Genomic DNA, 25,347 nt, shown 5'->3' with positions numbered 1-25,347 from the left:
GCTCCCTTGTGTTCCTAGTATTAAATTAATACTGTTACGTCCCCATACCCTGATGAGGTGGTATTGGGAAAGTCCTATTCTACAAGTTTCCATCTAAAGAAACTTCAGAACAACTTCCTAGGACGAGTCACACTTCTTTATACCTTCGCACACAGCTTGCGTAGGCCGCAGTCCTTGTGTAGCAAGGTTCTAGCGAGGTGCAGGGACTCCTTATTTCTTGGGTGCTGACACTCAAATAACGAGTCCCCGGGCAAAGCCAAAAGCCAGTACTGGCTAGGACGTCCACCCTTCCTATTGGGTGAGTCACCCCTATTAAATAGCGTGCTTTGTATTCCAGTTACGGAACAAATGACAAATTCGTAGATAATTTGTATTTTCCTAACTATACAAACCTTAGCTATTTAATCAAACTTGCCCACCAGCCCTATCCCCCTTGATGTCCTACCTCCAAGCAAAGTGAGCTCAAGCACAGGTGTGTGTGAGGGGGGGGGGGTAGCAAGCTACCCTCCCCTACCCCCGCTAACTAGCGGTGTGGGAGTAAACCCTCGTTAAATTTTAATGGCTCGTCATTTCAGCTACGCCGAAAGTAATACCCCTATTAAGTAGCTAAGGTTTGTATACTGTAGTTAGGAAAAATACAAATTATCTATGAATTTGTCATGTATAGTGATTTTTATTTTATCTTTTAGAAATAGGGAAGACCCAGTTGCAACCCTAGTTATATTGTTCTTCTCTCAAGGGGGAAACACTTTATTACCAGTCTTCACAACAATGCTTTATTTCTCTGTACAGTATTGAGGACTAATTAGATTATTCTTATTAAGATTCTATACTACTGTACAGTATATGAAATGTAATTTGGAATATGCCATTAACTCCAGAAACAGTTGATTTACATAATAGATTTAATACAAAAGGATTGAAAAAATATACATTGAAAGAATTATATTTTAACAGCAGTACACTGTAACCTAACTTTTCCAAATGTAATCAAGTGTGTATGGTTCCTAACCTGATTTGGAAAGATATTGACCCCATGAACTCTCTGCCTAACCTAACCCACATGGGTGTAATTCCTCTGAGATCATACAAAAGTTTACAACATTCTTCTTAGGAATATGAAAGAGTTAATGGTAACCTAAAATATACTGTTCTTCTCTCAAGGTGCAAACATTCTCAGTTATCACATTTTAAAAGGCCAGGTTATACTAAATGTATGAAAAATATCAGAAGGCTTTATGATAAGAACATTTAAAAATCGGGTAAAGTTTCAAAGGATGTAATGTTCTAACTTATTGACAAATTAATGGTATTACAGGTAATTGCAGTGCTGTTTAAACGATGTCACCTTGTTTCAAAGTTACGTCACATCTTTATTGTGATTGGACGAGAAACTAACATGACGGATAGTCAAATGGAAGGTAAGGATGGTGAATTTATACAAGTAAATGGCAAAGTGTTTTCTTAGTATAGGAGGAGTATGTCAAACAAGTTTAATCATTGTTTTGAGAATCCAGTGAAACACTATACAGAAAAGTATTGTACTGTAAAGATACACTACCAAAATCATAGGCCACATTTTTTATTATCAGGCTTGTTTAAACTTAACCAATGATTGAATGAATACCTTGAGTAAGGCAAATAAGCATGTTCGTTCTGAACTCCTAGTAAGCATACTCCCAAAGAGATTAAAGTTTGTAAAGGCTTGGGGCAATAGGCTACACTTTACCCTTAACATTTGACATATATTAATACAGTAGGCCTATAAGATGTGAGATTAGACTATATTTTTCATATCATTTTAGTCCACCGAGAAGTTTTAAATTTTTGTTGAACTTAACCTAAATTGCTTTCAGTGTGATCTCTATCATACTTCAGTACTTCACTTCTGTGAAGTATATTTTAAGCAGTGCAAAATATAACATTTAGGAGAAAGGGCTATAGGCCATGGGTGAGGTCTGAATAAACAACAGATTTTTGGGGATACTTGGCAAAGGTGCAATGAGAAGAGGTAGAGTATTGTCAATCAGTTTCATAACCCTACTTAGGAGAGATGTTTACAAAAAGCAAAGCAGATATTTACGTACTTGAATAAATGTAGGCCACTTAACATGTCATATTAAGTTTCAATATGCATGTTATTATTATTATTATTATTATTATTATTATTATTATTATTATTACTACTACTTTCTAAGCTACAACCCTAGTTGGAAAAGCAGGATGCTATAAGCCCAGGGTCCCCAAGAGGGAAAATAGCCCAGTGAGGAAAGGAAACAAGGAAAATAAAATATTTTTAAGAGTAGTAACTGCATTAGAATAATATTTCCTATATAAACTATAAAAAACTTTAACAAAACAAGAAGAGAAATTTGATAGAATAGTGTGCCTGAGTGTACCCTCAAGCAAGAGAACTCTAACCCAAGACAGTGGAAGACCATGGTACAGAGGCTATGGCACTACCCAAGACTAGAGAACAGTGGTTTAATTTTTGAGTGTCCTTCTCCTAGAAGAGCTGCTTACCATAGGTAAATAGTCTCTTCTACCCTTACCAAGAGGAAAGTAGCCACTGAACAATTGCAATGCAGTAGTTAGCCCCTTGTGTGAAGAAGAATTGTTTAGTAATCTCAGTGTTGTCAGGTGAATGAGGACAGGAGAATCTGTAAAGAATAGGCCAGACTATTCGGTGTATGTGTAGGCAAAGGGAAAGTGAACTGTAACCAGAGAGAAGGATCCAATATAGTACTGTCTGGCCAGTCAAAGGACCATATAACTCTATGCAGTGTTTGTGTGACCTGAGATGTTCATATTGTACAATTTATGCACAGGAATCTGGGAAATTTTAGCTTGAAATTACAATACTGTAGTGTAGACCCTAACCTTACTCAGGGTAGCCTCCTCATTAACAAAACCCTGCAAATCCTGTATACTCATAATAAAGGTTTCTGAAATTTAAACATAGGTCGATTTCATACCAAGATTTGTTAAACATAATTATTCTAGAAGCATATGTATATATATATATATATATATATATATATATATATATATATATATATGTATGTATATATATATATGTATGTATATATATATATATATATATATAAATATATATATATATATATATATATATATATATATATATATATAATATATATATATATATATATATATATATATATATATTTTTGGGCTCAAGCCATGGCGTCCTGATGGAAGGTTCCTTTTTGGTAGCTTCCTTGGGTATATAACTACTAAATATTCCCAGAGAATTTAACCACAGGTTATCACAGAATTCTAACTTCTGGAGCGAGTATCCTAAAGGTTTCCCTTTAAGACATCGTATATCAACAGGGGACGCATGTATTAACGCGCCACATAGCTATCTACACCCCACACAGAGTTAACACTTCGATGTGTAGGGGCGGAGAATAGCTGGGGAGCCGTTCCACAGCTAATCTCGTTCGTGGCTACTTTTGGTACTCGAGACGTAAACAAACGGGCGCCATTGCTAAATGACGTCACGTCCGTCCTCATCCTTCGTTTAGTAGCTTGCCTTACTAGTCGGACTTTTCCCTGTGCGTACTTTATCGACTTGCATCTTAGCCATGTCTCTACCCTCGGCCTCGCCTTCTTCTGGAAAGTTGAGTACAAGGTTCCAGTATTGTTTAAATAAGCTCTGACCGTAAAGTAACTTCTACTTTTCGAGATATTTGATGTTTTGTGGCAGAGCTGTGCCTCGACCGGACCCGCCATTTTATGGCGTCGCTGTTGTTTTGCATGCCTTACTTAGATAGCCTCAACAGCGTTTTCCGGCCTCTTTAACTAATCGATACTATTAGTTATTTAGTCTTCATAGCTAGGAACTTTATATATCGTGTTTTGACGCCTTGTTATTGGTCATCATTTGACCCCATACCAGTTTGCTAGTCTAGCCCCTAGGCCAGAGCGCCTAACATCAGTGTTCATGCATGATATATTTCAGTGATCCTAGGTTTAATTATGAAGATAGTGGCATTATTTTACAATACTATTGATTGTGATGCAAGTGTTTTCGCCTTCAGGGACCATATAGGGGACAGGTTAGATAGTGTGCCTTCTAACCTAACCTACAAGTAGGACCCCTATATGCTTCCTTCATCCCCTGCCTTAGGGCATCCCCTCTGTGTAGCCTTGCTCCCCCTACCACGTAAGGGGATCAAGCTCTTATCAGAGTATATATCGCTTCTCTGTCCCCCCTAAGGGAATGATCCCCCCTTAGGGTTGCGTCCGAGAATGAGGAATGGTTAGTCCGTCCTCTATTGCTGGGGCTAGGTCTCCGACCTTTCCTGCAATAGCGATACGTCTTCCATCCTTCCTAGTTCAGGGTGTAACATCCCTGCTCTAGGTTAGGTTTTGGGGGAGTTAGCTCTGTACCTTGCTGAAACAAAACCCATGCACCGTTTTCAGACAGGCTGCCTTACCTTAGGCTAGGGAGTGTCCTCCCTTCCTTGGTGGCCGCTTTGGTACAGAGCCTCCTCCATAGAAGACCCTTCTCTTCTCCCCTCCCCACCTATCTCTTGTATGGCCTAGCCTATACTTAGGTTAGTCTATACCCATCTGTCCCCTGTCCTACAACTCCTCCTTAGGGCGGAGTGAGAGGGCTACCTTGAGCTCCTGTGTGCAGTCCGCTCTGGTACATATACCCTTCATAGTGTCCTATAGGGTTAGCCACTGGATGCGTTTTGTCCGCAGGGGTTCTCCCCCCCTCTTGGGTGTTCCCTAGCCCTCCCTTGGGCTACCTTGGCTCCCGGTCCTCTGCGGCCCCTGCTTCTGGTTGATAGGGCTAGCCTCTATCATGGGTACACCCACTCAGGTGGGATGTCTTGGGGTCCGTGGCCGTACCCCTACATCCCTCCCTCTGTCTCTTTCACTATCCCGGTGCCGGTCCCTTGCCGCCTCCCCTGTCGGTGATACCCACCTCCTACCCTGGTGACTTTTCCCTTGCCTTCTGGGCCGCCAGTCCTCCGTGTGCCGGGGGACTGCCGCCTCCCACCGGCTTCCAGCCGATGGCCCTCCCTCTTACCTCATAGCTTCGGTCGTCCGTCCACCGGCCCGGCCCCTGGAGTGCCGGCATCCACTGCCGGCAGTCCGGTTCTGCTATAACCATCCTTGTCCCTGTCACCAAGCCGGCAGCCTGCCGCTCCCCGCCGGCGTTCCGCCGCTGTGCCGGCGGCCGCCACCCTGGTATTACTCCTGACTTTTATATTTGTCTTCCCTAATGCCAGAAACTCTGTTGGAGCGGCCTCCGGCGTGCCGTCGGTCTGCCGGAGCCTTCCGGAGGCGTCAAGGCGACTTGCACCCCTTCTACTAGCTATCATCTCATGTTGATAGCCCTACATCGCAACCAGATGGTTTGATTACGTAAATGGATAGGTATTATCTTACCGTTCTATTAGTAACCATGCTGTCTTCTTGCATATCACAGATTTCCAGCATGCTGTGTGTATCTTAGCACGGCTGGTTGCCGGAAACCGTTACCCTATGGGATCTTCTACGTTCCCAGTTCTAGGGTCTGAGTGGCCTCAGTCCCAGTTTTATATCCTTGACAATTCCCAATAGAATTCCCACTGCCTTCCGGGCATTCCATGTCGAATTCTGTCCTGTGCCTTCGGTCACAACAAATTGTCTATGGATAAGGTCACGGTAACCAGCCGGGCGGGTTACATGGAGTATGTGTCTATCTCCTTCTTTTCAGCCCATTCTCTGATTATCACACTTAATATTAAGTTAAAGATTAATCAATTAATATTTAACTTTAGAATAGAAGTCATCCTTATGACTCCCCCATACTCATGTTCTCTTTCTCTTACAGGAGGAGCAACTGAAGTGCGACCACGGCTTCTGTGCAGTGAAGCGCCTGCACTTTTATGGGCACACGGCGTGTAGGACCCACGCCCCTTGTGCCAACAAGAAAGGAGATCTGAAGTTCTGGGACCCGCAGAACTGTACGGTCTGCCAGGAACGCCTGGTCGACGCGTTCAATAACCCTCCTTCAGCGGAGGTTAGGGACGCTTCTCGAGAGAAGCTACGCAGATGGGTGCGTGGCTTCCAGAAGAACGCCACTGGACCGTACCTTGCCACTGAAGACTTGAGGGCCTTACTGTTCCCAAAGGCATCCCCAGACTCTGTGGTCCCCAAGGATCAGATCCCCACCGTCCAGATCACGGTGGAACCCGATGTTGTCATGGCCCAGTCCATGCACGAGTGTCGCCTGGATACCGACAACGCGGAGCGCATGTCGGAGATTTCGGAGACAACGGAGAGGAACCTCATGGCCGAAGAGTTGGACTATGAGGAGGACCAGGTGGAATACACCGAGTCGGAGCAGGAGGTCGCTCCGCCTTCCACCACCTCCCCAACTCCTACACCGGCGGAAGTATCTCTCCCGTCTACCTCCGCCACCCCGGATCCCATCCCAACCGCCTAGGAGATGTTCCGTATGCTTGAAGCTATTATGGACAAGAAACTCCAAGAGACACACGAGTACATCAGGACCATGGGAAGTTCCAAGGAGCCGAAAAGGATTTCGGTTAAGGACCTCCCGGCATGCTCGCACGCCAACCCCTGGAGGTATGCCGAGCATATGCCCATCGCAACGGGCAGGATCTTCATCAGCGAGAAGGTCGGCTCGGTTGCCCTGGAAGAAGTGGAGTTCTTCCCAAGTTTTGAGGCTTATCCGGACTGTTACGTCCGGCTTCGATCCGAACCTGCCTCTAAAGAAGAGACCGAACCTAAGGAGGTGATAGTGTTTGATCTCCCGAAGGCCCAGGCTATGTTGGCCAACGCTTTTAAAAGTAGGGGCTTTACCTGCTCAAAGCTTCCGGCGCTGAGCAAGAAGCACCCTACCTACGTCGCACCTGATGATGCGATCCTCCCCTTTATGGAAAAGGCCTTCGCTGCGGTTCACAAGGCAGTGGAAGAAGGGAAGCCTTGCCCTGCACTGGAGGAGTGCAGACCCTTCTCCCTGGTGACTCCCCCCGATGTTCGACACTGGAAGGATATCCAGCATACCTTCGTGGTGGGAAAACTAGATCCTGACGTTGCTGGACGTCAGTTTAATGAAGACCTCCCGAAACTTAATGACCATCTCCTTCGTCGGGAAAAAGACACGAAGGAAAGGCTCGCCGCATCCATGTCCCTCCAAGTACAGCTTGACGTCATGGCTGGTGACACTAGAGTCCCCGACCACTACATGGTGCTCGCTAAATCGCATATGGCGACTCTGGTTAAGGACCTGTACAGCTTCATGAAGGCTCGGAGAGCCTGTCGTGAATTCGTGTTCTCAAGTGCCACAGTGAGACACGAACCCCGGAGGCTGATTTCCTCCAACATCTGGGGTAAACTCCTCTTTCCCTCTGATCTTGTGAAAGAGATCACCGACAAGGCCGCCACTGAGAACAGGAACCTTCTCAACAAGTGGGGCATGTCGAAGAAGAGGAAATCCTCTCAGGACGATGGCCCTCAACTTAAGAGGAAATCCTCCAAGCCAAAACCCCAGCAACGTCAACAGAGATGGCAGTTTCCTGGACCCGCTACTCCCCAAGTGGCTGCACAGCCACAGCAGACCTTTCAACTGGTCACCCAACCGGTCTTGTCCCAGTCACCGGTTTTCACCCCTGCCTTTGAGCAACAGACGACTACCTTTCGTCCCAAAGGTAGAGGCTCAAGCAGAGGTGCAGGCAGAGACGCATCTCGCCGTCCCTCCAGAGGCAGAGGAGGAAGGGGAGCTAGCGGCCGAGGCAGTAAACCCTCGGGACACCAGAAGCAATGAAGTGCTTCCGGTGGGAGGAAGACTCCGCCAATTCCAGGATCGTTGGACCTTCGATTCCTGGGCACACAGCATCGTCAAGAAGGGTCTAGGCTGGAGTTGGACTCAACCACCCCCAACCTTCCAGCAATTCTTCCAACAATCAACCCCCCTTCTGGAAGAATATGTCCTAGATCTCTTGAACAAGAAGGTGATAAGGAGGGTAAAGTCAACCAGGTTCCAAGGGAGACTGTTTTGCGTCCACAAGAAGGACTCCGACAAGCTCAGAGTCATTCTAGACTTATCCCCCCTCAACAAGTTCATAGCGAACAACAAGTTCAAGATGCTGACTCTTCAACAGATAAGGACCCTTCTGCCTCGAGGTTCTTACACGGTCTCCATAGACCTGGCGGATGCCTACTGGCCCGTTCCAATGAACCACCACGCTTCTTCCTACCTAGGATTTCGACTCCAAAGGAAAAGCTACGCCTTCAGGGCCATGCCCTTCGGCCTCAACGTGGCCCCTCGGATCGTCACAAAGCTGGCGGACGCCATAGTACAACAGCTCCGCCTCCAAGACATCCAGGTGATGGCCTACCTCGACGACTGGCTAGTCTGGGCTCCATCGCCCGAGGATTGTTTAAGATCCTGCAGCAAAGTCACCCAGTTCCTAGAACACCTGGGATTCAAGATAAACGCGAAGAAATCTCGCCTCTCTCCAGCTCAGAAGTTCCAATGGTTAGGAATCCAGTGGAACCTTCAGTCACACCGCCTTTCCATCCCCCAGAAGAAAAGGAAGGAAATAGCAGGGTCTGTCAAGCGACTGCTGAAATCCAAACGGATCTCAAGACGTCAGCAGGAACGAGTTCTAGGCTCTCTACAGTTCGCCTCAGTGACAAACCCAGTGCTTCGTGCACAGCTAAAGGATGCCGCGGGAGTCTGGAGACGTTCTGCATCCATCGCTCGAAGAGACCTCAAGAGACGGCTCCCAAACAGACTTCGGCTTCTCCTCAAGCCGTGGTCGGAAGCAACGGCCCTGAAAAGGTCCATCCCTCTTCAACACCCACCTCCATCACTCAACATCCACACGGACGCTTCGCTGGAGGGTTGGGGAGGTCACTCCCACCAAAAACAGGCTCAAGGCACATGGTCTCCCCTATTCAAGACGTTTCACATCAACATCTTGGAGGCCATGGCGGTCCTTCTAACACTGAAGAAACTCTCCCCGCCTCCCTCGATCCATATTCGTCTAACCCTAGACAACTCGGTGGTAGTTCGATGTCTCAATCGCCAAGGCTCAAGATCGCCCCAGATAAATCAGGTGCTTCTGACAATCTTCCGTCTGGCAGAGAAGAAGAAGTGGCACCTGTCTGCAGTTCACCTACAAGGATTCCGCAACGTGACAGCGGACGCTCTATCCCGGACAAGCCCGATAGAGTCGGAATGGTCTCTAGACGCAAGATCATTCTCCTTCATCTCTCACCAAGTCCCAGAACTTCAGATCGATCTCTTTGCAACGAGCGACAACAATCAACTTCCTCGATATGTGGCCCCGTACGAGGACCCCAAGGCAGAGGCAGTGGACGCCATGTCACTGGACTGGAACAGATGGTCCAAGATCTACCTGTTCCCTCCCACCAACCTTCTGCTGAAAGTCCTCTCCAAGCTGAGAACCTTCAAAGGGACAGCGGCCCTAGTGGCTCCCAAGTGGCCCCGGAGCAATTGGTACCCCCTGGTCCTGGAGCTGCAGCCCACGCTGATCCCTCTCCCGGGCCCAGTTCTCTCCCAGCAAGTACAGAAGTCGATTGTCTTCGCTTCATCATCGAAAATCAAGGACCTTCATCTCATGATTTTCTCTCCCTAGCCGCGAAGAAAAGGTTTGGGATCTCGAAGAAAAGTCTAGACTTCCTCGAGGAATACAAGACCGAATCCACAAGACGGCAATACGAATCATCCTGGAGAAAATGGGTCTCATTCGTCAAGGCAAAAAATCGTACGGAAATCACCATTGATTTTTGCATGTCCTTCTTTATTCACCTTCATGGACAGGGCTTGGCAGCCAACACGATTTCTACTTGCAAATCGGCCTTGACTAGACCACTGATGTATGCCTTCCAGATTGATCTGTCCAACGACATCTTCAATAAACTGCCGAAAGCATGCGCTCGTCTACGCCCAGCACCCCCACCAAAACCGATCTCCTGGTCTCTGGACAAGGTGCTCCATTTTGCCTCCAACTTGGACAATGATTCATGCCCTCTCAAGGATCTGACTCAAAAAGTTATATTATCAAGGGAAGAGGGTCATATCCTGTTTACTGACTCAGGAGACCTTACCCTCTTCCCGGATCCGACGTTTCTCGCAAAAAACGAATTACCCACCAAAAGATGGGGCCCTTGGAGAATATGCCCCCTGAAAGAAGATGCCTCTCTATGTCCAGTAGAGAGCCTCAAGGTCTATCTTCGCAGAACTTCGGACTTTGGTGGAGGCCAACTCTTCAAAGGAGAAACATCGGGCAGCGACCTGTCACTGAAACAACTAAGAGCGAAAATCACCTACTTCATTCGCAGAGCGGATCCTGACAGTACACCCGCCGGTCACGATCCTAGAAAAGTTGCATCGTCTCTGAATTTCTTTCAGAGTATGGATTTCGAAAGCCTTAAGAGTTTCACAGGCTGGAAATCTTTGCGCGTTTTCTTCAAACATTATGCGAAACAAGTTCACGAAGTCAAACATTTTGTGGTAGCCGCAGGTAGTGTTATAAAACCTGCACCCAACTCTGCATAGAACAGTGAGTTACTTGGGACTCTAACTCTACGGGTGCCTATGTTGACCCTCGAGTGATACGTAGTGATTTCAAAACACTTAGTGTTTTTCATATACTGTTCTTATCCCAGGTGAAATGTCATAGTCGTCACACAAGTGCCGCATGCCTAGAGCATGATGTGTTTTAATTTTAAAGACTGACGTTCCTCTGGAACGAGTGCCTACTAATAATTTTGAAATTCTCTTTCAGATTCAAGAGCACGTCTTTCATTACTATGTACATTATAATTTGTTGTAAATTACTTTTACATATTTATTGCATTTCATTAATATATTCTGCAATTGTGAAATAAAATTTCTATTTTATTACTTGTGCGTCTCAATCCGCTCCTACTTATACTATGAAATACACGTCTGTCATAGTTTTATTATCCCCTTCCTCTTATGGTTGATGAAGATTACTAAGGTTTCAACCCTTATTATATACTCACCTATGCAATGTAATATTCCTACTCGAATACTTACTTACTTCATATCTTAGAGACCAGACAATTCTCCATTAACATACAGTGCCTAACCACCACTTGTCTGCCCTTGAGAATGTTCCTATATGAATGCCAACCATTCAGTCTTGTCTCCAAGTTCCTCAGGTTCTCCCAGCAAGGTGAGTAGCCCTTCGATGACCACTTTGATCTTCGGCATGGCCCGTGGGGACTTCACTGCTAGGGGGGCAGGAAGTTCTCTTCCCTTCTATTAAGATTACTATGCTAACCTGTTCAAAGCCCTCGGCACTTACACTAAAAGGGGAAAATCTACCACGATACATTGATTCTCTGGTATTCTTCCATCAGGACGCCATGGCTTGAGCCCAAAAAACGGATTTTGAGCGAAGCGAAAAATCTATTTTTGGGTGAGATAGCCATGGCGTCCTGATGGACCCTCCCTGCTACTTCGTCCAGTTTTTCAGGTCCCACCCTGCTCTGCTGTATCATGGTGATCGGCAAGCAACTGGCTTCAGGATGAGGACGGATGTGACGTCATTTAGCAATGGCGCCCGTTTGTTTACGTCTCGAGTACCAAAAGTAGCCACGAACGAGATTAGCTGTGGAACGGCTCCCCAGCTATTCTCCGCCCCTACACATCGAAGTGTTAACTCTGTGTGGGGTGTAGATAGCTATGTGGCGCGTTAATACATGCGTCCCCTGTTGATATACGATGTCTTAAAGGGAAACCTTTAGGATACTCGCTCCAGAAGTTAGAATTCTGTGATAACCTGTGGTTAAATTCTCTGAGAATATTTAGTAGTTATATACCCAAGGAAGCTACCAAAAAGGAACCTTCCATCAGGACGCCATGGCTATCTCACCCAAAAATAGATTTTTAAATATTTAACTTAGCCGGTGAATATATAATAGCTGCTGCTCCAGCGGCTCGACAGAAAAACACTCAAAAACTCGCGAGCGATCGCTATGAAGGTTGCGGGTGTGCCCACCAGCGCCAACTATCGGCCAGATACCGCATATGCATGTAAACAAGCCTCAATTCTTCTCTGTCGGTCTGAACGACAAGACGTACCATTACTCGCTGTATAACCTGGAGTTTTTCAACAGACTTGGTGAAGTACTTCATTTTGGTTTGAGCTTTCGCAGTGCAGGTGTTTTATCCTCAACTTAAACTCTTGAACTCTTTTTTGGACAGATTTAATTGTTGATGACTTTGGATTGTTTTTTGGACTTTCTTTGACTTTTTCAAAATGGCTGACCCTTCTCAAATTCCTAGATTTCGTAAGTGTAATGCTAGGGATTGCAATAGGCGTCTTCCAAAGGCCTCTCTCGACCCACATACTGTGTGTTCTAATTGTCGGGGTAAAACCTGTCAATTAGGAGATCGGTGTGAGGAGTGGGTGGGCCTTTCGGAATTCGATTGGCTCGAATATGACAAGTATTCTCGTAAGCTAGAGAGAGATAGGGTGAGGAGAAGTTCCTCTAGATCAGTAGATTTTTCCTCTCCCCATGCCCCTGAACCTAATCCTTCCCCTGTAGTAGTTGTGCCTGAACCCTCTACTAGCACTCAGGAACCATCAATGCGGGATATGTTACGTGCCATTCATGCTTTGGGCGAAAGAGTTGAGTCGTTAGCTACAGATCGTAATCAACTCATGGCTGACGTTAAAGAGCTAAAGTGTCAGAGTGCCACAGCGGAAAATCGTGGGAAAGTGATTAGTGCGCAAAGTGTTTTCAGTGTTGCGACCGAGGGTTCGTCTGTTCGTGCCTGTCGTTCGCCTAGTCCGAGACCTCTTGCAAGCTCCCAAGCCCAGGGGAGAAGTAATGTCGTACGACTTATGGGTTCGAGAGGCCTTGATCAGCGAACAGACGTTCCCTCTATGGTAACAGGCGTGTCTCATCAAGACCGCCCCTACCATAAGACGAGAGAGACCATTTTCTCCTCGTCATCCGAAGGCTTTTCGCATAAGAAACCGTGGAGCAAGGTTTCAAGGCCCTTGAAGCGAAAGTCGGTCCCTTCAGGACAGGTCCAGCGTCCTGGTTGTAGCCATTGGGACAGCTCTGACCCTTTGCAGTCATCGGAAGACTGCTCGCCGCCTAAGCAGAATCGTTACACAGGCTCCGAGAGTCTTGGTGTAGGCAAGGTTGTGCAGTCTCAGATGTTACCCTCGTCTTTTACCGCACCCATTCCCGTTGATCCTAAATGGGTTGTACTGCAAGACATGCAGATCAAGCTCGCCTCCCTTATGGAAGACTATTCTGCTGAAAAGGTTCACGATGATCCTCGCCGCTTAGCTAATCGAGATCCTGGCCTTCAGCCGCCAAAACGAGCCTTTGCTCGTCCTGTTGACGTTGGCGTTACTAAGTCACGTCAGTCACGCTTTGTAGAGCCTCACTCGATGCAGTCCCGTGTTGACTTTCAGTCGCATATGGACGTTCAGCCGCTTCCTAATGCTCTTGCTGACGTTCAGGACGTTCGCCAACCAGCGGAGTTGACTTGTTTTGACGCTGAGCGTCAAACACCGCAGTCAAGAGTTGTTTTGACTGCTCAGTCTAGGCAGTCAAAGCAGTCTCGAGTTGACGTCGAGCGTCCTCCCGCTCCTGTTGTTGTTGACAGTCAGGCTGTTAAGCAGTTACATGACGTAGCGTACTGGACTGCTACTGATGCACCAGTGCGTGTGGACTCTGCGTGTCAAGCATTGCCAACCCCTTTGCTTGTTACTCAGCAGTTGTCGGACGAAGATCCTTCAGATGAGGACGTTGCTGATCCTCATCATGATGATCATCCTTCGGATGTAGACGAACCTAGAACGGTTCCTCCTTCGATGGACTTTAAGAAAGTCATGTTAATTTTCAAGGAGCTTTTTCCCGATCAATTTGTTACCGTTGCTCCTCGTTCGCCACCGTCTGAGTTTGCTCTAGGATTACCTGCTAACATGCCAGCCTTTACTAAGCTAGTGCTTTCTCGCTCTTCCAAGAGGGCTTTACGACTTTTAGGCGACTGGTTGGATACCAGGAGGAGTTTGGGGAAGACGGCCTTTGCCTTCCCTCCTTCAAAGCTCTCGTCTAGATCGAGCGTCTGGTATGCCACGGGAGAAGTTCTCGGCTTGGGAGTCCCTGCCTCTGCCCAGGGTGACTTCTCAAGCCTCGTAGACTCTCCCCGCCGCCTAGCCATGAGACGCTCGAAGATTAGTTGGTCCTCCTCGGACCTTGACCATCTGTTGAAAGGCGTATACAGGGCCTTTGAAGTATTCAACTTCCTTGACTGGTCATTAGGAGCTTTAAGTAGGAAAATCTCGTCTGCTGACAGAGATGTTTCCTTACTTATCATGTCATGTATGGATAAAGCCATCCGCGATGGTTCCAATGAGCTCGCCTCCACTTTTACGTCGGGAGTCTTAAAGAAGCGAGATTCCCTTTGCTCTTTTCTTTCGGCAGGAGTTACTCCCTGTCAGAGATCAGAACTGCTCTTTGCTCCCTTATCAGCGTCCTTGTTTCCGCAACAACTGGTTAAGGACATAGCTTCTTCGCTTGTGCAGAAGGACACCCATGACTTGATGGCGTCCTCTGCTCGCAAAGGGACTCCTTCTACATCCTTTGCTGTAAGACCCAGGATCGAGACTCCGGCATCCAGATTTATCCCGCCCTTTCGTGGCAGAGCTCCCAGCAGGGGAAGTGCTCGTGCCGAGGGAAAGAGAGGTAAGAAGAGAGGAGCCAAGTCCTCACGTGGCAGAGTCTGACTGCCCACAGCCTCAGACAGCGGTAGGAGCCAGATTGAAGAGCTTCTGGCAGGCCTGGGAGAAGAGGGGCGCAGACCAAGAGTCTGTTCGGTTGCTCAGAGAGGGGTACAAAATTCCGTTTGTACGCAAACCTCCTCTAGTGACAACTCCCATAGTTACTAAGTCACGTCAGTCACGCTTTGTAGAGCCTCACTCGATGCAGTCCCGTGTTGACTTTCAGCCGCATATGGACGTTCAGCCGCTTCCTAATGCTCTTGTTGACGTTCAGGACGTTCGCCAACCAGCGGAGTTGACTTGTTTTGACGCTGAGCGTCAAACACCGCAGTCAAGAGTTGTTTTGACTGCTCAGTCTAGGCAGTTAAAGCAGTCTCGAGTTGACGTCGAGCGTCCTCCCGCTCCTGTTGTTGTTGACAGTCAGGCTGTTAAGCAGTTACATGACGTAGCGTCCTGGACTGCTACTGATGCACCAGTGCGTGTGGACTCTGCGTGTCAAGCATTGCCAACCCCTTTGCTTGTTACTCAGCAGTTGTCGGACGAAGATCCTTCAGATGAGGACGTTGCTGATCCTCATCATGATGATCATCCTTCGGATGTAGACGAACCTAGAACGGTTCCTCCTTCGATGGACTTTAAGAAAGTCATGTTAATTTTCAAGGAGCTTTTTCCCGATCAATTTGTTACCGTTGCTCCTCGTTCGCCACCGTCTGAGTTTGCTCTAGGATTACCTGCTAACATGCCAGCCTTTACTAAGCTAGTGCTTTCTCGCTCTTCCAAGAGGGCTTTACGACTTTTAGGCGACTGGTTGGATACCAGGAGGAGTTTGGGGAAGACGGCCTTTGCCTTCCCTCCTTCAAAGCTCTCGTCTAGATCGAGCGTCTGGTATGCCACGGGAGAAGTTCTCGGCTTGGGAGTCCCTGCCTCTGCCCAGGGTGACTTCTCAAGCCTCGTAGACTCTCCCCGCCGCCTAGCCATGAGACGCTCGAAGATTAGTTGATCCTCCTCGGACCTTGACCATCTGTTGAAAGGCGTATACAGGGCCTTTGAAGTATTCAACTTCCTTGACTGGTCATTAGGAGCTTTAAGTAGGAAAATCTCGTCTGCTGACAGAGATGTTTCCTTACTTATCATGTCATGTATGGATAAAGCCATCCGCGATGGTTCCAATGAGCTCGCCTCCACTTTTACGTCGGGAGTCTTAAAGAAGCGAGATTCCCTTTGCTCTTTTCTTTCGGCAGGAGTTACTCCCTGTCAGAGATCAGAACTGCTCTTTGCTCCCTTATCAGCGTCCTTGTTTCCGCAACAACTGGTTAAGGACATAGCTTCTTCGCTTGTGCAGAAGGACACCCATGACTTGATGGCGTCCTCTGCTCGCAAAGGGACTCCTTCTACATCCTTTGCTGTAAGACCCAGGATCGAGACTCCGGCATCCAGATTTATCCCGCCCTTTCGTGGCAGAGCTCCCAGCAGGGGAAGTGCTCGTGCCGAGGGAAAGAGAGGTAAGAAGAGAGGAGCCAAGTCCTCACGTGGCAGAGTCTGACTGCCCACAGCCTCAGACAGCGGTAGGAGCCAGATTGAAGAGCTTCTGGCAGGCCTGGGAGAAGAGGGGCGCAGACCAAGAGTCTGTTCGGTTGCTCAGAGAGGGGTACAAAATTCCGTTTGTACGCAAACCTCCTCTAGTGACAACTCCCATAGACCTCTCTCCCAGGTACCGAGAGGAGTCAAAGAGACAAGCCCTAAACCAAGAAGTGTCTCTGTTGCTAGAGAAGGGAGCGGTGGTGAAAGTCTCGGACCTTCAATCACCGGGGTTTTACAACCGTCTCTTCCTAGTCCCAAAGAAGACAGGAGGTTGGAGACCGGTGCTAGACGTCAGTGCGCTCAACGTTTTTGTTACGAAAACAAAGTTCACTATGGAGACCACGAAGTCAGTCTTAGCAGCGGTCAGAAAGGGAGACTGGATGGTCTCTCTCGACCTACGAGATGCATACTTCCACATTCCTATACACCCAGATTCCCAACCGTTTCTGAGGTTTGTTTTCAGGAATGTGGTATACCAGTTTTGGGCCCTGTGCTTTGGCCTCAGTCCTGCTCCTCTCGTGTTTACGAGGCTCATGAGAAATGTGGCAAAATTCCTCCATTTATCGGGAATCCGAGCCTCCCTGTACTTGGACGACTGGCTTCTCAGGGCTTCGTCCAGTCATCGCTGTCTGCAGGATCTTCATTGGACGTTGGATCTGACCAAGGAATTGGGACTTTTGGTCAACCTAGAAAAGTCCCAGCTGATTCCATCCCAAACTATTCTATATTTAGAGATGGAGATTCGCAGTCCAGTTTTTCGGGCTTTTCCGTCTGCCACCCGAATAGATCAAGCCCTGCTCAAAGTCCAACTAATGCTGAAGAGAGAACGGTGCTCAGTCAGGAATTGGATGAGTCTCGTAGGAACTCTATCATCCCTGGAGCAGTTTGTCTCGCTAGGAAGACTACACCTTCGGCCTCTCCAGTTCCATCTAGCCTTTCACTGGAACAAGGACAAGACGTTAGAGACGGTATCAATCCCGGTCTCCGAACCAGTAAAGGCATGCCTGAAATGGTGGAACAGCAATATCAGTCTGAGAGAGGGACTATCCCTAGCAGTTCAGAACCCAAACCACGTGTTGTTCTCAGACGCGTCGGATTTGGGTTGGGGTGCGACCCTGGACGGTCGGGAATGCTCAGGTCTGTGGACCTCAAGTCAGAGGAGCATGCACATCAACGGCAAGGAGCTTTTGGCAGTCCACTTGGCCTTGATGAAATTCGAAAGTCTCCTTCGAAACAAAGTGGTAGAGGTCAACTCCGACAATACCACAGCTTTGGCGTACATCTCCAAGCAAGGAGGCACACACTCCCTCACGCTGTACGAGATCGCAAGGGACCTGCTCATTTGGTCAAGAGATCGAGGCATCTCCCTGTTAACGAGATTTATCGAGGGCGACTTGTACGTCTTGGCAGACTGTCTCAGTCGGAGGGGTCAGGTAATTCCCACGGAATGGACCCTCCACAAGGACGTGTGCAAGAGTCTTTGGGCGACTTGGGGTCAACCCACCATAGACCTCTTTGCCACCTCGATGACCAAGAGGCTTCCAATCTATTGCTCTCCAGTCCCAGACCCAGAAGCAATACACATAGACGCATTTCTCCTAGATTGGTCTCATCTGGACTTATATGCATTCCCACCATTCAAGATTGTCAACAAGGTACTGCAGAAGTTCGCCTCTCACGAAGGGACAAGGTTGACGTTGGTTGCTCCCCTCTGGCCCGCGAGAGAGTGGTTCACCGAGGTACTTTGATGGCTCGTAGACTTTCCAAGAAGTCTTCCTCTAAGGGTAGATCTATTACGTCAGCCCCACGTAAAGAATGTCCATCAAAGCCTCCCCGCTCTTCGTCTGACTGCCTTCAGACTATCGAGAGACTCTCAAGAGCTCGAGGCTTTTCGAAGGAGGCAGCCAGTGCGATTGCAAGAGCCAGGAGAGCTTCTACCATTAGAGTATACCAGTCGAAGTGGGAAGTCTTTCGAGACTGGTGCAAGTCAGCATCTGTGTCCTCGTCCAGTACCTCTGTAGCCCAAATCGCAGATTTTCTTTTACATCTGAGAAATGTTCGCTCCCTCTCAGCTCCCACGATTAAGGGCTACAGGAGCATGTTGGCTTCGGTCTTTCGTCATAGAGGCTTAGATCTTTCCAACAATAAAGATCTCCAAGATCTCCTTAAGTCTTTCGAGACCTCTAAGGAACGTCGTTTGGCAACTCCTGGATGGAACTTAGACGTGGTCCTAAGGTTCCTCATGTCAGACAGGTTTGAGCCATTACATTCAGCCTCCCTGAAGGATCTCACCCTCAAGACACTTTTCCTAGTGTGCTTGGCTTTGGCTAAAAGGGTCAGTGAACTTCATGCCTTCAGTAAGAACATCGGCTTTTCTACAGAAAAAGCCACTTGTTCACTTCAACTTGGTTTCCTGGCCAAAAATGAACTGCCTTCTCGTCCTTGGCCTAAATCTTTTGATATTCCTTGCTTATCAGAGATCGTAGGCAACGAACTGGAAAGAGTGTTATGTCCTGTTAGAGCTCTTAAGTTCTACTTAGCCCGTACTAAGTCCTTACGAGGTAGATCTGAGGCATTATGGTGCTCAGTTAAGAAACCATCATTGCCTATGTCAAAGAATGCTTTGTCATATTTTATCAGATTTTTAATACGAGAAGCTCATTCTCACTTGAATGAGAAAGACCGATGTTTGCTTAAGGTTAAGACGCACGAAGTAAGAGCTATAGCAACCTCCGTGGCCTTCAAGCAAAATAGATCTCTGCAAAGTATTATGGACGCGACCTTTTGGAGAAGCAAGTCGATATTCGCGTCATTTTACTTAAAAGATGTCCAGACTCTTTACGAGGACTGCTACACACTGGGTCCATTCGTTGCAGCGAGTGCAGTAGTGGGTGAGGGTTCTACCACTACATTACCCTAATTCCAATATCCTTTAATCTGTCTCTTGAAATGTTTTTAATCTTGTTTTTTGGGTTGTACGGAAGGCTAAGAAGCCTTTCGCATCCTGGTTGATTTGGCGGGTGGTCAAAGTCATTTCTTGAGAGCGCCCAGATTAGGGGTTTGATGAGGTCCTGTTGTATGGGTTGCAGCCCTTGATACTTCAGCTCCTGGGAGTCTTTCAGCATCCTAAGAGGATCGCTGGGCTTCGTGAGGAAGACAGACTAACAAGGCAGAGTAATCGTCTAAGTCAACTTCCTTACCAGGTACCTATATATTTGGGTTTTGTTATGTTATAACTGTCAAAAAATCTAAGCATATACGCTGTAAACTTTATTAACTCTGGTCTCTACCCACCACCATGGGTGTGAATCAGCTATTATATATTCACCGGCTAAGTTAAATATTTAAAAATGATATTTTAATTATAAAATAAATTTTTGAATATACTTACCCGGTGAATATATAAATTAAAGGCCCTCCCTTCCTGCCCAATAGAGACGCAGCGGGACGAGAAGAATTGAGGCTTGTTTACATGCATATGCGGTATCTGGCCGATAGTTGGCGCTGGTGGGCACACCCGCAACCTTCATAGCGATCGCTCGCGAGTTTTTGTGTGTTTTTCTGTCGAGCCGCTGGAGCAGCAGCTATTATATATTCACCGGGTAAGTATATTCAAAAATTTATTTTATAATTAAAATATCATTTTTCGCTTCGCTCAAAATCCGTTATATATATATATATATATATATATATATATATATATATATATATATATATATATATATATATATATATATATATATATATATTTGTTCATGAACACATAATAAATCATATAGATAATATTACTGACTTCATTATAAACTAGAACCCTTTTTATGATCCATTTAAGTATACACTAACAACTTTGGGCTACCTGAGGCCAGTACTAAAACTTATCCAAAGGATCCACAACTTCGGTTAGGCTAAGAATTCATCCACAACTTAGACTAGGCTAAGACTTCATCTACAACTTAGACTAGGCTAAGGATTCATATGAAAGCTTAGTTAAATAATTGTGTAAAGAAAATAAGTGACAGAATACTTTAACCTAAATACTTCCCATACTGACATGAAAGCCAGACCTCTGAAGGGGTCATGCGCTGGTATATGCAAACAACTGTAGGCTATGCTAGTTTCAATCTTACCAAAAATTGGTCCAACCTTAAAGTAGGTTAACTATTATATAAAACTGAGTTAAAGATCATGCAAAGTTGACAGGGGACAATCTACTTTAACTTGAACACTTCTCTTGCTGTTGTGAAAGCTGGAACTGTAATGGTGTCGTACACTGTGTTAACGAGATGAAAACAAATAATCAAAAGCTTGTAGATTTCAGAATCTATTACTGTACGTTAATAGAATTCATTTTCTTTACAGCATTGATGATGAGTCCATGTAGATGTGTCATGCCATCCAGTATCTTCACTTCACAGCATCCCATCTGTAACTGAATGGCATTTTATCCTCATCTTCCTCACAAATTGTACCCCTTTGCAGTATAACCCAGTTTCTTTGTGGCATTACAGGTAAGTTATCAATATGTCCAATATACATGTCATCATTACTGTTTTTGCAATAGTGTCCATATACAGTAGTAATAAGAAAGTGAGAAATAGAGACAGCGAGAGAGGTTGTATTTTAACTGCATAAAAATATGTAAATTTTCTGTTAAAATACAGAAGTGATGATGAGCATGTTGTACATGACTAATAAAAAGGTTTAGGAATAGCCAGTAAGTTTACAGTACTCCTTTGATGGTTTGTTTAGTTGCAGGTACTGTAGGCTACTGTACGTTTAATATATACCATTCATAGTTCTTCCATAACAATGTGCTTCCTTTTTTATTGAGCACAGTACACTTCACTACACAGTAGACCTCACGGAAGCAGATGTGGCTTAATTATGGTGGTAAGTCAAAAGTCAGCAAGGTTAGGGTTGTGAGTAGTCTTAATAGATGAGCACATTAATTTGTTATGGATTTGCAGCATTTATGGGAGTTTGTTACCTAAATACCACGTAAACTAAGATGTCACTACTATATTTGTACCTAATCTAGTATACTGTACATCTATAAATAGGCCTACATATAATAAAGTACATAGTGCAAATAGTACATACTGTATTGTAAATTTACATGAAAACCATAGTGCATATGCAGTAAAAACTATTTGAAATGCACTACAGTACTAAGCTATACACACGATTCAAAATGCACAGCTAAGGTATTAAGGTAATCAGACTGTTTAAAATGGTATTTAAGATACACTGCTAAGCTACCCTTATTCTTTAAAATGCAGTACTGAGCTAGGCTACTTGGTCACTCACTGACTCCTCATTCTTCTTTTCCAATGATCGTGGATGTTGATGATGAAGACTGATCTAAAGATACCTTTATTGATAATATATTGGGTGACATGGCTGAGTATTTAGTATATTTTACATAGTGTAGGGTATGTTTACAAAATACAGTACCCAATACATACTGTACATAGTACAGTATGTTAAATTTATTACTGTACTAAGCTAGGCTAATTGTTTACACGCGCTGGTTCCTTTGTTCTTATTCTTTGGTGATTTTGGATGTTGATGACAATGACAACGTTCTTCGGATAATTACATACAGTAAATTATATTTTGTGTGTTAGTGCTGAGGTGTAACTGTATGTACATACTGCTGTGCACTATACATGTACAAATAAATATAGTATAGTACATAATGTACATTTAAATTAAATCTACAGTGTGTAGGCTATACTGTATTTGTATTTCAAAATACACTATGAAGCTAGGCTACTTGGTTGCTCTTCATTCTTCTTCTCCAATTATTGTTGATGTAGGTGTTCTTTGGATACCTACATCAATAGTATGTTGAGTGATAGTGTTGAGGTGTGGCAATATGTTTACAGACCCATACAGTATTACACAAAGTATATGCTATACATTTACATTAAATCTACGGGGCATTTTTGGGCTCAAGCCATGACGTCCTGATGGAAGGTTCCTTCAGTAGCTTCCTAAGGGTATATTTGACTACAGTAGATATTCCCAGAGAATTAAACTAAAGGTTTCACAGAATTCTAACTTCTGGCGTGAGTACCCATAAGGTTTCCCTTTAGGATATCGTATAATAACAGGGGACGTATGCTTGACACGCCACATAGCTATCTGCACCCCACATAGCGTTTACGCTTCGAGGGGGAGTGTGGCAAGTATGGGAGGAGCCATTACTAAACTCTCCTCCTTCGTTACAGTTACGGTACTCGGCGATGTCAACATCCGGCCGCCATCTTGATTGACGTCACCAATGCGCGCCATTTCCTCATTCCTTCGTACGTAGCGTTTCTGACTAGGTGTTTTTCCCAGTGTTCGCTAAGTATTTTCGCAATGTCACAATCTTCAGCCTCGCCTTCTTCTGGAAAGTTGAGTACCATATTCTTGTATTGTATAAATAAGCTCCAGCCGTAAAGTAACGCTCTTTTATCTTAAAATCCTGTGTTTTGTGGCGGAGCTGTGCCCCGACCGGAGGCGTCATGATGCGATGCTGTTGTTCGCCTCGCATGCTTTATTTAGTTAGCCAGAACAACCTTCCCGGTCTTGTAACTAATAATCAACATTAGTTATTTAGTCTTCATTGCTAGGAATTAGTTATATTACAGTATGCCGACAGTATTCATTTTCGGCGAACGCAGGTAGCCGAATTCTCATGCTAGTATGCTAGCCTAGCCCCTAGGCTTGATAGCCTAAGTGTTCTTGTTTACTTTCTTGCATGATATAATAAGTGTTCCTAGTGTTAAATTACGAAATGAAAATATAGGCATTTATACATATAAGATTCAGTGATTGCACATATGTTTTTTCGCCTTCTAGGAAGTATACAAAGGGTTTCGGTGATCTTGGTAGTGGACTCCCTTGCCCCTAACTTAACGCTAGGGCTCTTGTTTACTTTCTTACCTCCCCAGTTACCTTATCTAAGGTAATCTTCTCCCTCTGTGGTAGCCTAGGCTACATCCTAGTCGTCCTTACCTCGAATCGCATTCGGGTAAGGTTAGGGGTAGGATTCTCCTTCCCCACTCCTTGCCATAGTACATGCGCTTTGAGTTTGTGTCGGAACCTCAGAGTACCTATCGTTTTGCCCCCAGCTCCCCATTAGGAGAATGTACTCTTCTTCTGGGTCCTGCTGGTGGGGGAAGATGGAGGGGCTCTGCCCTTCCCCCTAGTCCACACTTGGTTGGGTTAAGACCCTTCCTCCCTGTGGCCTAGCGATTTGTCCTACCCCTGTCTTTCCTAGTTTGGGGGACTAGCTCCCTACCCTAGGTTAGGCAGTCAAAGGGATTCTGCTTCTTTATAGTTTAGGACAGGACATTAGTGCTGTACCTTCTCTGTGCTAACCTACCCTAGGCTGGAGAAGGGATTCTTCCTTCCTAGATAGGCTAGCCCTGAACAGAATCCCCACCCTTGGGAGTGCCGGTGGGAGCTACGCCTCCCCCCTACACTCCCCCTCCGGACCCTTACCCCTCCCCCCATCTATCACTTTGTGTTGGCTGAGCCATCATACCCTGTCCGCCGTCCTACATTTCCACCGCATGCCGGTGGGTTGTGGGTTTGGCCTGGTCCTTTCGTTGGTTAATCCGATCTGCTACGCTTCCTGCATATAGTCGAACTATGGGATAGCATACGACAGGTCGGTCTGCCGGCGGAAGACCTCACTATCTTTGAGTGTTCTTCGGTCCTCCCTTGGCCGCCACCTGCAACCGTAGCTGACTGCCGGCTCCGTTGCAACTGGATGAAAGGTTGCCACCCTCTCCCTTTCATTTGAACACTATTTCCGGAGGAAGAAGGGTTACGGGTGTTGAGTACTACCCTTCCCTCTCTCTCCTCCTATTCTATCTCTCTCTTTCTCCCAGTGCTGGTCCACTGCCGCCTCCACCCTGCCGGCGACAGCCGTCAGGGCCTTCGGTATCCTCACTGTCTCATTGAATGATGTCAGTGTCGGTATATCTTCGCCGGTCACCTGCCGGCTGCCGGGGGCCGCTGACTTGCCGGCGATCTGCCATCATATAAGGTGTTGCCTTCCTTCTGCCACATAGACTGATGGCTTGGAAAGGTCTCCCCTTGATGAAGATTTGCCGGCGCCCAGCGCGCTTCCGGCATGCCTTCACTCTGCCGGTGCCTTCTAACTTACCTATACAGTGGACAGTCACTCCTTCCCCCTGCCGGTCCAGTGCCGGCGGTGATTATTGTACAGCTATAGATAATAGCAAGTACATCTATGGTATATCAAATACCCTAGACTGAAAACTATTACGTATAGTTGTGCAGTAAAAATTTTCCAGCATACTCTGTGCATCCAGGCGCAGTCTTTTGCCAGAACCTATCCTGATTAGGGGGGGATTAGAATATTCCTCCCCTTTTCTTCTATACTGAATGATTTCAGTTCCCCCTCTCACTGTATCTAATTCCTTGGAGGAAGCCTAAGCTTAGCTCATCCAATGTGGATGTTCTTCCTCCTTCCAGGGCTCATGACGGGCTCCTTGAATTAGTTACGGTGTGGGGTCACGGCAATTGGCTGGGCGGGATGCACAAGTATGTCTTTCCTGCCTCCTTTCTAGCTTATCTATCCTAAGCTTATACATGAAAAGGAATCTTATAAGTTTAATAACATAATACTAATCTAAGATTACTGTAAGCCATACTGTCATTGACTTCCAAAGACTCATTTGCCTCTTTCTTTTACAGGAGGAGTACTTACGGTGTGAGAGCGCCTTCTGTAGCGTTCGTCGCCCCGACTTTTACGGCCACCTGGCGTGCCGAACCCACGCTGGCTGTTCAATCTCGAAAGGGAATCTTCGCTATTGGGACCCGCAGGTCTGCCCTGTGTGTAAGAACCTGCTTGGTGAAGCGTTATATAACCCTCCGTCAGCGGAGGCCAGGGACATCGCCCGAGAGAAACTGCGCAAGTGGGTGTGTGGTTTCCAAAAGAACGCCACGGGGC

The 25,347-nt window shown here is 46.2% G+C and overlaps 1 long non-coding RNA gene across 1 annotated transcript in view; it reads left to right on the top strand.

Annotated features, from left to right (window-relative positions):
* The first annotated feature begins 1,316 nt into the window (after positions 1-1,316).
* LOC137634296 (uncharacterized) overlaps positions 1,317-25,347 on the top strand; it is a 62,598-nt gene continuing 38,567 nt past the window's right edge. Inside the window, exons 1-2 of the long non-coding RNA XR_011042502.1 lie at positions 1,317-1,421; positions 20,733-20,881. This is a non-coding gene — a long non-coding RNA (uncharacterized lncRNA). The remainder of the gene's footprint in view (positions 1,422-20,732; positions 20,882-25,347) is intronic.

This window comes from Palaemon carinicauda, chromosome 44 (genome assembly GCF_036898095.1).
Source record: "Palaemon carinicauda isolate YSFRI2023 chromosome 44, ASM3689809v2, whole genome shotgun sequence".
Classification (NCBI taxonomy): domain Eukaryota; kingdom Metazoa; phylum Arthropoda; class Malacostraca; order Decapoda; family Palaemonidae; genus Palaemon; species Palaemon carinicauda.
Note: the sequence above shows the minus strand (reverse complement) of the source record. Positions and strands in the feature narration are given on the sequence as shown.